The following is a 14,998-nucleotide window of genomic DNA, read 5'->3' on the forward strand; positions in this document are numbered from 1 at the left end:
TTTCAGCAGGTCCCATTTCCCAGACGACAGTGGGCCTGACTCCACCGGCTTCCTAATGAAGAGCAGGCAGGCTTAATCATTAATTGCCAGGTAAATGAGGCTGAACCATTACTCACAGGGCCTGTCGGGAGAGACAGGAGAAAGCTGTGGCTCCAGGGAAGGCAGCCCCAGGGCTCAGCGTGCGGCTTCCTGTAATTGGCAACTAGGGACCTGCTTCTCTTGGTGACATTTGCATCAGAAGCTACCTCTTTTACTTGCGAGGCAGGATAGTTTTAATTTTGAATTTAGGTCTTATCTATTTCTGTTTCCCTTGGCAACGCTATCTATGAAATTTTCGCTCTTCATTTTTTTCATTACCCATATAGTTCGTGGTTATTTCAGAAAAATTAGAAACCAGATAAATGATACAAAAATTGAATCAGAAGTAGCTTAAAAAATTGACTATTCACTCATGAAAATCATTAGCATTTTGATTATTGCTGTTGACGGAAAAAAAAAAAACGGAATAAGAGAGTTTATTCTGGAACCACTTTGAGTGAGCATGGCCCAGGAACACAGATTTAGGTTACCCCAAATCCCATGTTCCGATGTGGAAGCAGTTTCAAGAAATTTTTATAGTTTTACAGAACAGAGTGAGTCGTAAGTCAAGGCAAGTTTAAAATGCATTGGTGAGCACATCTGAAAGGTAGCTCCAGCAAGATGGTGGAAGCTTTTCTATAGACTTGTACTCTCAATGACATGATGACGTTCTTAGCTTTTGGGTTGGTGGAAGCCAGTGGTCTCTTAAGTCAGTAGATTCCAAAAGATTTCTATTGGTCACAGACGTTAGTTTCAACACAGAGGTGGTCAAGGAATGGCTGCTCTGGAGGACTGGAAGTCACCCAAGATCAGGTAATGAGCCCATGACATTCCAGGCTCTCCACAGCACCAAGGTTCTAATCAGTCTCTGCAGACACAGCTTCTTTTCAGGAGTTTTCATTCACAGTTCTCCATATTGGCAAAGCATCTCATTTTGTGCCTGTAGGGGGCATGTGTTATTTACTAGATAGTATAAGGTCCTTTGTACCTAGGTGGGACCTGACTTTCTGTCCTGCAGATACAAGCATATAAAATATGTGATTTGTAACATTAGAAACTACCACCTGTGTGTGCGCATAACCATCTACCTCTACATACATAGGCACACATGCACATGGTGCCATGCTGTTTTAACATAGTACATCATTAATCTATTCATCTCTGTGTGCGTATAACCATCTACCTCTACATATATAGGCACACATGCACACAGTGCTATGTTGTTTTAACATAGTGCATTATTAATTTATTTTCATGCCAATAAACATGAGTCTGTTTTACAATTTTCTAAAATGGAAGATTGGTGACAGGACTTACTTGAAGCTCTTTGCTTTTTGTGGGATCATGGAACCCTGGAGGAATTAATGTTCTAAATTTTTTTGATACAGTCATATGGTGTGCATGGAAATTGGTGGCAAGCTACCTTAAGTTATGGAACTAATGAAAATGACACAAAATTTCAAGCATCTCAGTGCTCCATATAAAAATCCTCCCAAAGACATTGACATTCCAGGTTATTTCCTATCTGGTATCTCACATGCCCTTCATGGGCTGTGAAATGAAAGTTAATATTATTCACATCTGATCTTCCTGAAATAGTTATGACTGCATGGTTATCTGATGCTCAGCAGGGTTTTGAAGGATTGGAACCACTAGAATATCTACACAAAGGGGCTCCTTGCCCTTTAGGTACCACTGATGATGTGCTTGCTGAAAACATTACCAGCAGAGGGCACTGTACTGTTAGGACATATCCCAGTCTTGTCGCACACTGTGGAACAGTTGGCAGAGCTTAGAATGCCACTCTAAGAGCATACTATTACAACCACACCATTTTACTGAAAAGTTATTAGTCTATTCAAGGAATATCATAAGAGTTTAAAGTCCTGACATCAGAAGATGGAGGCAACAGAGCAAAAATAAAGAAAAAAAATTTCATTGGTCCTTTTGAATTACCGCATGGTAGGAATGGCACTATAGAAGAGAAAATCCTCACTTCAGACCATCAGGAAATAAAGACACAAGGATAGTGTTTCCAAAGTGCATGCGAACAATGAAGTTGGATAGCTCTGTGCTGGCCCAGAGAAGTCATATTTGAAAGGAGCTTGGAAGAGAGCAGGGGGCTGCATTAGGTACATAAAGCAGGGATGTTGGGAATTCCTGCATCAGGCAAAAAGGAGCAAAGCTGTGACCAAGATGATGACAGAGGTCAGTGATTTTGCTTTCTATTACCCTAAAACATAAATCTGAATTTCTGGAACAGAGTTCCACAGCAAAACAAAGCAATAAGGAGAAAGACTTTGTCAGAAAAGCTTATGCTCTTGCTTAGAACAAGTGGCTAACACATAATCCACTCATTAAGTGAAAAACCCATCAGCGTTCATGCTTCTCACATGGCTTGGGTAGTTCACTGCCTTAATTTCCGTGGTCACTGATGGCCACCACACATACACACTCATACACTCTCTCACACACACTCATACACAATCACACACAGGCACACACACACACTCTCACCCGTATACTCTCTCTCTCATACACTCATACACATTTACATACATTCACTCACTCACACACTCATACACACTCTCACTTATACAATACTCACACATTCACACACACTCAAATGTATATCCTCACACACACACATACTCTCTCTCTCTCACACACACACACATACAGATTTCTTTTCACAAGCACAGGAAAGGGAAGATGGAGAGGACTTCACTCTGCATGTCTTGATTGTTTTGAAACTGGCGGACACTTGTGAACCACCAAGGCTTAGAAAGAAAAAACAAGTCGGAATTTCATTTTTTTTCCCCCCAAACTATGAGTATTTAAAGAACAGTTTCCAATAAGTCTGATTCATTGAAGCCTGTGGTCCTCAGGAAGGCAAATCAATACCTGTCAGTCTAACTCAGAAGTCTGGCTTGTTGATGGTGCTGTAAATATTTTGCTGATAAAGAGAAAAAGTAAGTGCTTCTTAGGAGGAGTCGTCAGTTAATTGCAGATCGGGGCAGGATTATCCATTTTCAGTCTGCTATTTGGACAGTTACCTGTTGTCCCAACTCTTCTCTTTGTTAGTCTGTGTTCCCAAGGAAGATACTCAGATCTAAAGCACTTAGCGCCATGAAAAGCAATTTTGATTTCCTTTTCTTATGGTGGTTGGCAGTTTTGCTATCTCTTGGACTAAAGAGATGGAATGTTTTGTGAATCTCTTGGCTTTAAGGCGTGTAAAGCTTCTGGTCTCACTTTGGGGTTAAGTGTAAGTGACAAAGAGCCTCTGCAGAGTGTCAGGATGGGGCAGTTCCAAGCCATCTGTTACTTTGATGAAGCACTGATACACTTTGCAAGCTAACTGACAAAATACTTCTCTCCCGAGGCTGGGAGTGGAACTGTCATCAGAACGGGGCATGCGGTGGCTTCCAGAGCACCAGCAATGCTTACTTTTTGCTATATTAAAATGCATGTTTATGTCTTTAAATCTGTATACATGTACTTCACAGCTGAGAATGTTTTGGGGGGGGTGTGGGGAAGGGAGGAAAAAGTGAGAGAAGGAGAGAACGACGGAAATGATTGGGTTTGAATAGGCAATCGTGAGCAGAGAGAAGCAATGCATTAAATGCATTTGAGAGACAGTAATTGTAATGGCTAACATATGAGGTGAGCCAGCTGCCTACAGCATATATGGGACATAACATAGTAACCCGAAATGTGTAATAATACTTGGTTTTTCTACCTAGCCTAGGCTCCCCAGAAAACAGTCCCTATCCTGGCTGGTTCTTTTTGTCATCTTGACACAAGCTAGAGTTATCCAGAAAAAGGAAACTCAATTGAGAAGATATCGCCATCAAATTGCCTGTAGCAAAGTCTGTATGAGATTTTCTTAATTATTGCTTGATGAGTGAGGGCCCAGACCACTAGGTAAGCCATGGGGAGCCACTGAGCAGTACTCCTCCATGGCTTCTGCTTCAGTTTCTGCCTCCAGGTTCCTGCCTTGGCTTCCCTTCATGATGGACCCTTTCCTCCCCAAGTTGCTTTTGGTTGTCTCAGCAATAGAAACTTAACTGAAACAGTGGTTGAGGTACAATTTTTAGTGGTAATAGTTGTTTGCAATCACAGGATCAGGACTGGAGGGACAGGTGTAGTATCAGGTGTGGTGATATTTTAGTTGTGCACCCCAATAAAGCTTATCTGGAGATCAGAGGAAAAACCAGCCACTGTGTTAAACATAGAAGTCAGGCATTGGTAGCACACGTTTTTTAATCCTAGCATTTGGGAGGCAGAGATTCATCTAGATCTCTATGAGTTCGAGGCCACACTGGGAACAGAGCCAGGCATTGTGGTGCATGCTTTTAATTCCCAGCACTAGTTAACCATAGAGGTCTGGACGTCAGTACAGACAGACAGGAAGTGATAGAGCTGGGCAGAAAGAGGAAGTGATGTAGCTGGGTGGAGAGAGGAAGTAAGAGGCAGGGCACAGAAAGGATATAGGGCATGAGTATACAGGAAGTAGCTCTCTCCGGCTGAGGATTTCCTAGCAGTGAGAACATGGCTGGCTTCTTTCTGCTTCTCTGATCTCTCAGTTTTCATCCCAATATCTGGCTCTGGCTCTGTTTTTTTTTTTTTTAAGTAACACCTTTTAAGATTTGTCTTACAATCAGGGGAAGATAGTGGAAATCCAATGCAGAGTGCTGGTTGTGGTGGTGCGTGGCTGTCTTGCCAGCTTTCAGGAGGCTAAGGAAGGAGGCTCATGAGTTCCAAGTCATTCTGGCCCTACCACCGCAAACAAACAAACAAACAAACAAACAAACAAAAAAAAAAACCAACCACCACCACCACAACAACAAAACTTTGGGAAACGCTACTGTGCTCTGAAGAGGTCTTTAAACGTGTGTGCAGGGGATTGTTCAGTTTTATGAAAACACTTGCCTGGAGGCCATACAATCACCAAACAGTCTCAGATGAGGGAGAGAATAAGAGTAGAAGAAAACTGTGAATTTTCCTATTTTTGTTGGCTAGGGTTTGCTGTATGGATGTTTTCTGTCTTGTGTGGTCCTTCCAGCAACATGGCTTAGCAGCAGTTCAGGAGAATGAAACCATAATGTCTATGACCCCCAGTACGAGATGACTCCCCGCTTCCTGAGATAAAACCTAGGACCTAATGCATGCTGAGCAAATGTCTGCCTCTGAGCCACAGTCGACCCTAGGTCACAGTCATCTCAGTAGTGACTGGTAGCACTAGAAAACCTTGGCTGAACAAATCCAGGGGGGCACATGCACAGTCTGGTACATGGTAAAAATTAAATCTTGTCTCTTTTGGGTCTTCTCTCTCCAATACCCTTTTTGGGGTAATTTAATACCTATTCTGAAAATGCAAATTTAATAATTATAACTTAATAATTTAAAGCAGTTTAACTTTGCTTCCAACTCTCTTCAGAAAGGACATATACATATATTACTATTATTCTTAAAAGAATTGTGTTACATTAATACTTTTTAAAAATCATTGATTGAGAATCAACTTGAGTATTTCTGCAACTATTAAATGGTTGAAAAGCTATCTAATTCAGGAAACTTCAGCTATATATTCAGACTTTTATCCTGTACCTTCTAGCAAGCATTTCAAGAGGAATAACTCTAATCTCTCCTGAGCTATTCCGGAGAACGGCAAGGAGTGAGTCATACAGCTCATCCTGTGCTGATAGCCTAACCTTGATGTCAGAAACAGGTGAGCATACATGTCGCAGACACAGACTTCTAGGTGGTAAAACCATAAAGCAAAGCCAAAAGGCAATACCCATAACTCTCTGGGGTGCTTAGCCCAGGCAGGGGCGGGGGTGAGGTGGGGCTGCTCAGAACCTGCTTGTTGGCTGTGTGTTGGCAGGGACAGGGGCTCTGGGAAGGCTGCCTCCCTTCTTTGTGAGTGTGAGGACTTCTCTCTAGCTGCTCTCCCTGTGGCCCACGCGTCTTTAAGTGTACAGGCCCAGCTCTCACACCTAGCTCACCCGTACACACCACCTGCACGAGGTCCTTCGTAATCCTTCCAAACACATATGCTCAGCCTGAACTCTATTCCCTCTCTCAAACTTGCTCCATGCTCTCCATTAGTTAAGCATCACCCTGTTGTTCAAGCCCCCACATGGAGAGCCCTTCTGGACTCCTTTCCATCAGCCAGCGTTTCCCATCTATCCCTGAGTGCCGCCTGCTCTGTCTCAAGTCTCTCTGAAGTGGGGTCACCTGTCTGCTTTTTAAATCTAGATTATGGAATGGCATCTCCCACCTCCCACTCTCATTTCCCGGCTAATGTAAAATTGTTAATGAACTTTTTAGGCTAGCACACAAAACAACAGGTTTCTCCATGGTGTCTTCACGCATGTACCATGTATTTTGTTTTCACCTGCTCCCCTTCCCCACACCAAGTCCACTCTCTTTCACCCCCAGTTAGAGCATCATTTTGTTTCCTTATCATGGGCATTCCATTGCCTCTTCTATCCCCCCTTATCATGGGCATTCCATTGCCTCCTCTATCCCCCCTTATCATGGGCATTCCATTGCCTCCTCTATCCCCCCTTATCAAGATTTCTCTGTCCCCCTTGTGACCTCCTTTTTAATTTTGTGACCTGCTGACACACACACACTACACACACACACACACACACTACACACACACACACACACACACACACACACACACACACACACACGGTAGATTCTACATATAAGAGAAAACATGGTAGCAAAAAGATAAAGTTTGAAGCCAGAAAATCATGTTCCTAGTTTAGAATTTTTCACCTTCTGAGCACAGTGTAGAAACTGCTGGAAATAGCCGCAAACTGTAAAGCCTCCCCCAAGGGCTGCTCAGTTTCCTTCCTGCTGCTCTCTGTGGCTCCATCTCCTCTGGCTTCCTCCTAATCTCACTCTGCTTCAGCAGCAGCAATCTGGTGTTGAGCCTTCTGAACGGGGTGATTCATCCTGTCTGAAACCTCCTCTCCCGCAATTCCTCTAAGGATTGACTCTTCGTCATTCTAAAAATCTCTCCTAACACACACCTGCCTTCTGGAATCTCTCTCCCTCATTACTGTGTCTGTCACCCACTCTGTCCTGGGGAAGCTGAGTCCAGGTAGGAACTCACACCGACAGGCAAGTCTTGAGCTACACACCACACAAGGAGCGTCTCCTCTTACTTTCCTTTGGGACAATGTCTCTCCCTGGATTGCCTAGGCTGGCCTTGAACTTGTGGTCTTCCTGCCTCAGTCTCTCCAGTAGCTGGGGTTACAGGTGTGTGCCCTCATGCCCAGCTGCCCCCCTGTTCATTGTCATAGGACAATCTCTCCCTCCTTGTTTCCTGTATTTTGTGTGTTAGCTTCCTTTTGTATTGTTTGTCATCTCCACACACATGGAGAGTGACAGTTTTTCGTTTATCGCAGAGCCCAACAGTGGAAGATGTCACGGAATGAAGAAGGCGAACACCTTGCCTGTAGCATGATCTATACAGCATTCTTTTGCTGATTACTAATTTCTACATCAGCAGTATTAAATAAGAAATTTTGTGTGTGTGTGTGTGTGTGTGTGTGTGTGTGTGTGTGTGTATGTGCATAAGAAAAGAAGAATTTTCAAATGTTGTCAATCATCTATTCCATACCTCATATGAAATTAGGTGTTGTGGAATATCAAGTCTCCCTCTGGACTTTTTATATTGCATTTAATTAGCAATGCTTTGGCTACTATGGTAGTTAACTTGTTTGTAGATATTCCCCATTTTCAGTTTTTCTCCTTTTTCAGACTTCTCTACATATGCTACCAATTTAATCTCCTTAATCTTTGCTCTAATCCTATCATATTTCTGACAATACAAACCTGACATTTTTTTTCCCCTGAGATAGGGTTTCTCTGTGTAGCCCTGGCTGTCCTGGAACTAGCTGAGTAGACCAGGCTGTCCTCAAACTCAGAGACCCACCTACCTCTGCCTCCTGAGTGCTGAGAGTAAAGGTGTGGGCCACCATTGCCCCACCCAGCTCAATAGTTCTTTTTAAATAGTGATATAAGTCTGAACTCCTGGGTTGGCTTTGCACAACGTGGTGGCTCAAGTCCCTTTCCAATTTTCCCTCTCTCCTCATCCATATTTGGTGGTGTGGTCAAACTGGACTTCCCTAGCATGGCCCACTCTTCCCAACTGCCTGCTTTCCTTCCTTCCAAAACACCGAAGAACACTGAAGTGTCCAGTGGCTTAACATCTGCTCTCATCAGAGTAGTCATTCTGAAGCCTTACTCAATATTAGGTCCAGATCACACTTCAGGACACTTTCCAATGTTCTTGATGACGTACCAACTCCTCACAGTTCTCATTCTTATGTGGGTCTCTCCAGGACCACCCTAACAAACCACCACAAACTCCATTGTTTAAACTGGAGCAATCCACTCATCACTTTGGAAGGTCCAAGTCAAGGCTCTCTCTCAGGAGCTTGTAACAGGGTCTATCCTTACTGTTTCCTAGCTTTGAGATAGATAGCAGTTTGGAGCTCTGTGGCTTGTGGAAATCCACTTCTGTCACACGGTGCTCTGCCTATGTGTCTTCCCCTGTGCTTGGGTAAGTGTCTTTTCTTACAAGGACTTCATACAAAAATCCCGTTTCCAGACTTACGACCACACTGACAGTTACCAGATTAAGTCTATGTGTGTTTAGGACACATACATGCATATAAACCAAATTGCTTCTTCTTAGAGTTCAGTCTTGATTTTGGAGATAAATTAACAGTGTGGCTGCAGGCTTTTGGCAAGAAACTGGAGTTAGCACTCTGAGGTCCCAAGAACAAGTCCTTGGGCTCAAAGTGTTTTTGAGTACTCCCTTAGTTTGACACTGCTTAAGGCCCCGAAAGTCAGTGTGTCGCTTAGCCAGCTGGCAACCTATTTAGGCTGCACTGTTCGTTATCCATCCCTGCCAAGCACCGACCCTTTCACTTTGCCCTGCTAGCCAAATAAACCATTTCTCATATTTTTTGTATAAAAATAATTATAGTCTGTGCTGTGGAATAATCCTTTTGTACACTGTGAAGATTTGTCACTCAGATTGGTTTAATAAAAAGCTCATTGGCCTGTAGCCAGGCAGGAGTTCTAGGTGGAACAACCGAACTAGGAGAATGATGGGAAGAAGGAGGGCAGAGTTAGGAGACACCAGCCAGCTGCCCAGGAAGCAGGATGTGTAGAAAATGAGGTAACAAGCCATGAGCCATGTGGTAAAGCATAGATATGAAATATGTGTTAACTTCAAAGAGTTTGGTTGTAACAAGCCTGGCATGTCAGCCGAGCATTTAGAATTTATATTTTCCGAGTCAGTTGTTTGGGAAGTGGCTGCTGGTGATTTGGGAACAGGTAGTCTGGACAGGAACCTTCTGCCTACAGTTCTGTGTTCACTGCCTGTTATGGTTTGAATATGAAACCTCCACACAGGCTCATGTGTCAAAGGGTTAGTTCCCAGGTGGGAACTTGGGAAGTGGTCTGGAAGCTTTAGGAAGTGGAGCCTTCCTAGAGGAAGTAGGTTACTGGATGCAGTTCCTTAAGTATCTTGTCCTTGACTCTTTCCTGGATTGCTGTCTGTTTTCTATCTGAGGTGAACATAGTTGTCTGCACACTCTTGCCACCATGAGACTCTGTTCAAATGCCTGGATCCAAGGAACTGTGGAATAAATCCTCTGAAACTGTCAGTTAAAATGAATAATCCCCTCTCTTCTGTTGTTCTGTTAGGTATTTGTTTATAGTGACACAAATCCTAACTGTCATACTGTCCATATGATTCCAGAACATTTCTGTGGTCACAGTGAAGGTAGCACTTGAAGATATGGAGCAGGAGACTACTGGTCGAGGTGTGGTGCATTGTGGATGATGCATTGAAGGAAATCTTGTTCATACTACTGGCTTTTGGTAAGACTCAGGTGACTATCTTAGAACAAAACAAGCTAACTGCACATTTAGGCAGGGTGTAACTCATTTGTTCACCTTCAAGGATCATTTTTATGACTTTCCTTAGTTCTTGTAAACTTGATGGGATGCACCAAGCAGATGTCTGTTGCTGAACATACAGCGTTCCCTTCCTGCTACAAAAATGAACAAGCATAGCATTACAGACTCCAGACGAGTTCTGATAGTGAGGCGTGGTTGTATATAAGTATATGGAGCCATTCTCATAGAAATGAAACCATACTAGCAGGAGCCATGTCAGTGTGTTGTACACAATTGTAGATAACACAAAGAGGGTTCAAAAGTGTAAACAACGCATAAGGTCTAATGCAATCAGTGGCTCACGTTTTGCTTTCATGTTTAGAGACAGTTTAGTGTTAGGACAGTTTAAGCTGGCTTCCTGCTTGTAACAAAGAGAGGAGTCATTTTCCATCTACGCAGCATTTTCAGCCTCCCCTCCTTTTTTTTTCCTTTTGGCACGAATCATTACTATTGAAGTTGCTATTGACGAAAGGCAGAACTAGGAATGGATCACATCAAGACAATGCTCGGCGGCACAGATGATGCGGAATACTTAACTGGATGAAATAAAGCTGCTCTTTTGCAAAAAGCTCTTCTCCATGAAGCTCAGTGCCAGGAAAAGATCAATTTTCTCTATTTTTAGCCCTTTCCATTTTGTCCCTCCGAGGGACACAGCAGATGCTACACAAGTTCTAATAGAGTGAGACAGTAAATCCAATGTAGTCATTTTGGTTTTCTTTTGCACCTTTCTTGGGCAATTACATTAAAGTGTCCAAATGAAGATGGCTGCCTTTCATATGTTTGGAAGGGCAGATGACCTTTTTATGTGTATCAGTTGGCTATTCAGAGCAATGGAGACCCCAGATGTGGCTAATGACCTTTTCAAAGGAGGCCAGAGGAAGACAATAAAGGAGGCAGTGTCGTTATTCTGCTGGCTTCTAGCAGCACAGTAAGTTTTGCAGGGATAATGAGATTCATTATGGATTCATTAGCAATTTTATTCCTTTGGAAAAACTGATGATGATGGAGTTAGTTACAATTAAAGAAGCTCTTTTGATTTCCTGGCTTGATTCAGCAGCCCGGGATCCTAAGCTCAGCTCTGGAATTCTGTGATCAATCAACTTCATTCTTCCTCTTCTGGTACTTGAATGTTACTCCTAGACTTCATTAAAATGTTCTTGTACTAATGCTGTCGAAGGGATTTGCAGCAAACATTGGGGATTTGAGACCTAATTTAACTGGGAAATAATGGGATCCCAACCCTAACAATTCAATGAAGCCAAACATTTTATGAAGCATGACTGACTACATGTGAAATCTGTTTCTCTTGATTGTGTGAAAATAAGATTTGTCAAAATAGGAAAGACAATGGGTAATTCTCTTGTCAAAACTCTGATATTATAGATGAAGACAGAAAAAGCATTTTTCCAAATGTTAAAACTTTTTTTCTTAGTAAAAATGGCAAGCTATTATGTAATTCTTTTTTCCCCCAGCCCAGTAAGTTCTGTGACATGGTTCTTGAAGAGAAACTTTTGGTATGGAATAGGGAAAAGCAGAGTGCTAGGGAAGTTACCAGAAATCCACAAGGATGACTCCACCATTGACTACTGGCAATAGTTGAGAGGGTGCCTAAACTGGCGATCAGATGGCTGAATACCCTAACTGTCATCATAGAACCCTCATTCAGTGACTGATGGAAACAGATGTAGAGATCCACGGCTGGGCCCAGGCAGAGCTCCAGGAGTCAAATCGATGAGAGGGAGGAGGGATTCTATGAGCAAGAGATATCGAGACCATGATTGGAAAAAGCACAGAGACAACTAGCCAAACTAGTGGAAACACATGAACTGTGGACCAATAGCTGAGGAGCCCCCATGGTGCTGGACTAGGCCCTCTAGATAAGGGAGACAGTTGTTTAGCTTGAACTGTTTAGGGGGCCCCCAGGCAGTGGGACTGGGACCTGTCCATAGTGCATGAGCCACCTTTTTGGAGCCTAGTGCCTATGGTGAGACACTTTGCTCAGCCTTGGTGAAGGGAGGAGGGGCTTGGACCTGCCTCAACTGAATGTACCAGGCTCTGCTGACTCCCCATGGGAGACCTTGGGAGGAGGTGGGAATGAGGGGTGGGTTGGGGGGAAGGCTGGGGGGTGGGAGGAGGGACGACAGGGTAAACTGTGGTTGTATGTAAAATGAATAGAAAGCCTCTTAATTGAAAAAAAAGAGAAGTTTTGATTTGACAAGATTGCTGTTTTTTAGTTCCCAGAAGTGATAAATTAGTAGATGTGGTAGGATGTGGAGAGAAGAAAGACCACAGACCAAAATCATCATGATCAAATTAATTAAAGCAAGTAATTAATTAGAGCAAATCCTTTTATTTATGTACATGTGCTGCCTACCCCTAAGGCAGGGTGCAAGAGGTCAGCATTGCACATGAGGAAGACATGGTTTTTATAGCTCAGGGGTAGGGAGTTATCAAATAGGGGATTTGGGCGGGGCGCAAAATAGACAGGGCTATAGAAGCAGAACATCATAAGGTGGCCATAACAGCCTTTTGAAACAAAGTTAGGGTTGCAAGGTGGTCATTACCATGTTTTGAAACAAAGACACCACTGCAAGTTTGTCATAAGGTAGTCATAACAACAGGTAGTCATAACAACAGTTAGTCATAGCAACAGGTGGTCATAATAACAGGTGACTATCATAACCTTTTAAAACAAAGCCATGGTTACCATATCCTGGGACAGGCAGTACAGAACCATTTGTAGTTAAAGTTACAGGTGGAGTATAGCCCAGCCCTTGAGAAACAGATTTAATCATAAAGGAGAATGAACCTAGTTTGTCTTTACTATAAGATGGTGTTCAAGCCCAGGATGGAGGCAGCCTGGTTCATCATATGCTGTTCCCCTCTCCTTAGGGCTAAAACATCTACTCCCCAATTGCTGCAGCTCTTGGATGACTTATGGACTTGCCCTTGGCTGAGGAGTGTTGTCTTGGACAGGTCATTCTCCCTCCATGGTGGTGACTCTCTTCACCAAAGCCTGGTCCATGTAAGAGTACAAAGGCTGTTTCTTTCCAATATTGGATGACACTTTAGGGCCATCCTTGATTACAGTTTCTTATGGGATTAGCTGAGGTCTCTCTTGAGACCACTTAAACATTCATCCTCTTCTGCCTTCTACAAATACTAACACTGTGATCACACCTAACAGACCTCCTTCACAAGCATCTACCTCACAGCGTTCTTTGGGGTCCTTCTGATTGTGCTGTCTTCTACATCTGCCTAGCTTCACGTTACATAGATAAAGAATCCCATGCTTTTGAACCTATAATAGCATCATCATCTAAAATAATGTGACTTAGTATATCATAGAAAGACACTGTTATTAGAGATCACTGCTGTGGGACGGTCTGTATGTCAAATTGCTCTGATTGGTCAATAAATAAAACACTGGTTGGCCAGTGGCCAGGCAGGAAGTAGGTGGGACAAGGAGAGAGGAGAATTCTGGGAAGCAGAAGGCTGAGGCGGAGAGACACTGCAGCCGCCGCCATGACCAGCAGCATGTGAAGATGCCGGTAAGCCACCAGCCACATGGCAAGGTATAGATTTATGGAAATGGATTAATTTAAGCTATAAGAGCAGTTAGCAAGAAGCCTGCCACAGCCATACAGTTTGTAAGCTATATAAGTCTCTGTGTTTACTTGGTTGGGTCTGAGCGGCTGTGGGACCGGCGGGTGATAAAGATTTGTCCTGACTGTGGGCAAGGCGGAAAACTCTAGCTACAAATGGCGCCCAACGTGTTGGCAAGAGTTTCTACCTAAAACCTGAGAAAAGATTCTAAAATGGAGCTAAAAACAGCTTCCTAATTGTCTCTCTCAAAGGAGCGGCAGCCTGCTGGTTTGAGCTACTGGCGGGTTCGTAGCGTGCGAGCTTGATCTGCAGTATGGCGGGAATGAGGCCTCTGCAGGTGGCACATTAAGCTGCATGGTGGATTTAGCCTTTGCTAGTACAAAACAAAAAGAGGTTTCTGGGCTACACACTGCTTGGATAAAAGCATAGACCCAGGATGGCTCCCAGAGCTGGCGGAAAAGGTACCACCGCCATGTTGGGAAGCTGAAGCGGGCGGAGCCAGCAGCCGCAGCGCCGTTTCAGGCTTAAAAGGCTGCAGTTTAAGCAATAGGCTCAAGGTAATATAAAAAATAAGCCATGTAAAGATGGCTACCACACAGAGAATCTGGATTATGTTCTCTTTGATATTTGTAACTAAAGAAAAACATTTGATTGCAAAAGCTGTTGAGTTATGCAAAAATGTGTATTTTAAAGGTACCTTGACTTCAAAATTTGGATATAAGGATATGTTGCTTTGGAAAGGAGGCTCTGTTTTTGTTTCTACAGAAAGCCAGAGGCTATGGATTTGTTCCAGATTAAGATACATCAGGTTTGACCAGCCAAGACCACCTGAAAGGTCTCTGATGACACCATGGCCCAGATGATCCAACATCCAGAATCGTTTCAAGGCAACTGGCTCAGACAATACAGTCTCACGGACTACTCCATGATCCTAAAATTTTCTTTGTGTGCCCATAAGATACAGCGCCCCCCTCCAGCAGGAAGTAGTAAGAGAAGCTACGCCCAAATTCCCAAATATACCAAGCTGACTTTGGAGATGTGTAAAAGTTAAAACCTTCCTTTTAAAAAAAAGAAAGGGGAAGTGCTGTGGGACGGTCTGTATGTCAAATTGCTCTGATTGGTCAATAAATAAAACACTGGTTGGCCAGTGGCCAGGCAGGAAGTAGGTGGGACAAGGAGAGAGGAGAATTCTGGGAAGCAGAAGGCTGAGGCGGAGAGACACTGCAGCCGCCGCCATGACCAGCAGCATGTGAAGATGCCGGTAAGCCACCAGCCACATGGCAAGGTATAGATTTATGGAAATGGATTAATTTAA

This window comes from Peromyscus maniculatus, chromosome 14, assembly GCF_049852395.1.
Source record: "Peromyscus maniculatus bairdii isolate BWxNUB_F1_BW_parent chromosome 14, HU_Pman_BW_mat_3.1, whole genome shotgun sequence".
NCBI classification, from domain to species: Eukaryota; Metazoa; Chordata; class Mammalia; order Rodentia; family Cricetidae; genus Peromyscus; species Peromyscus maniculatus.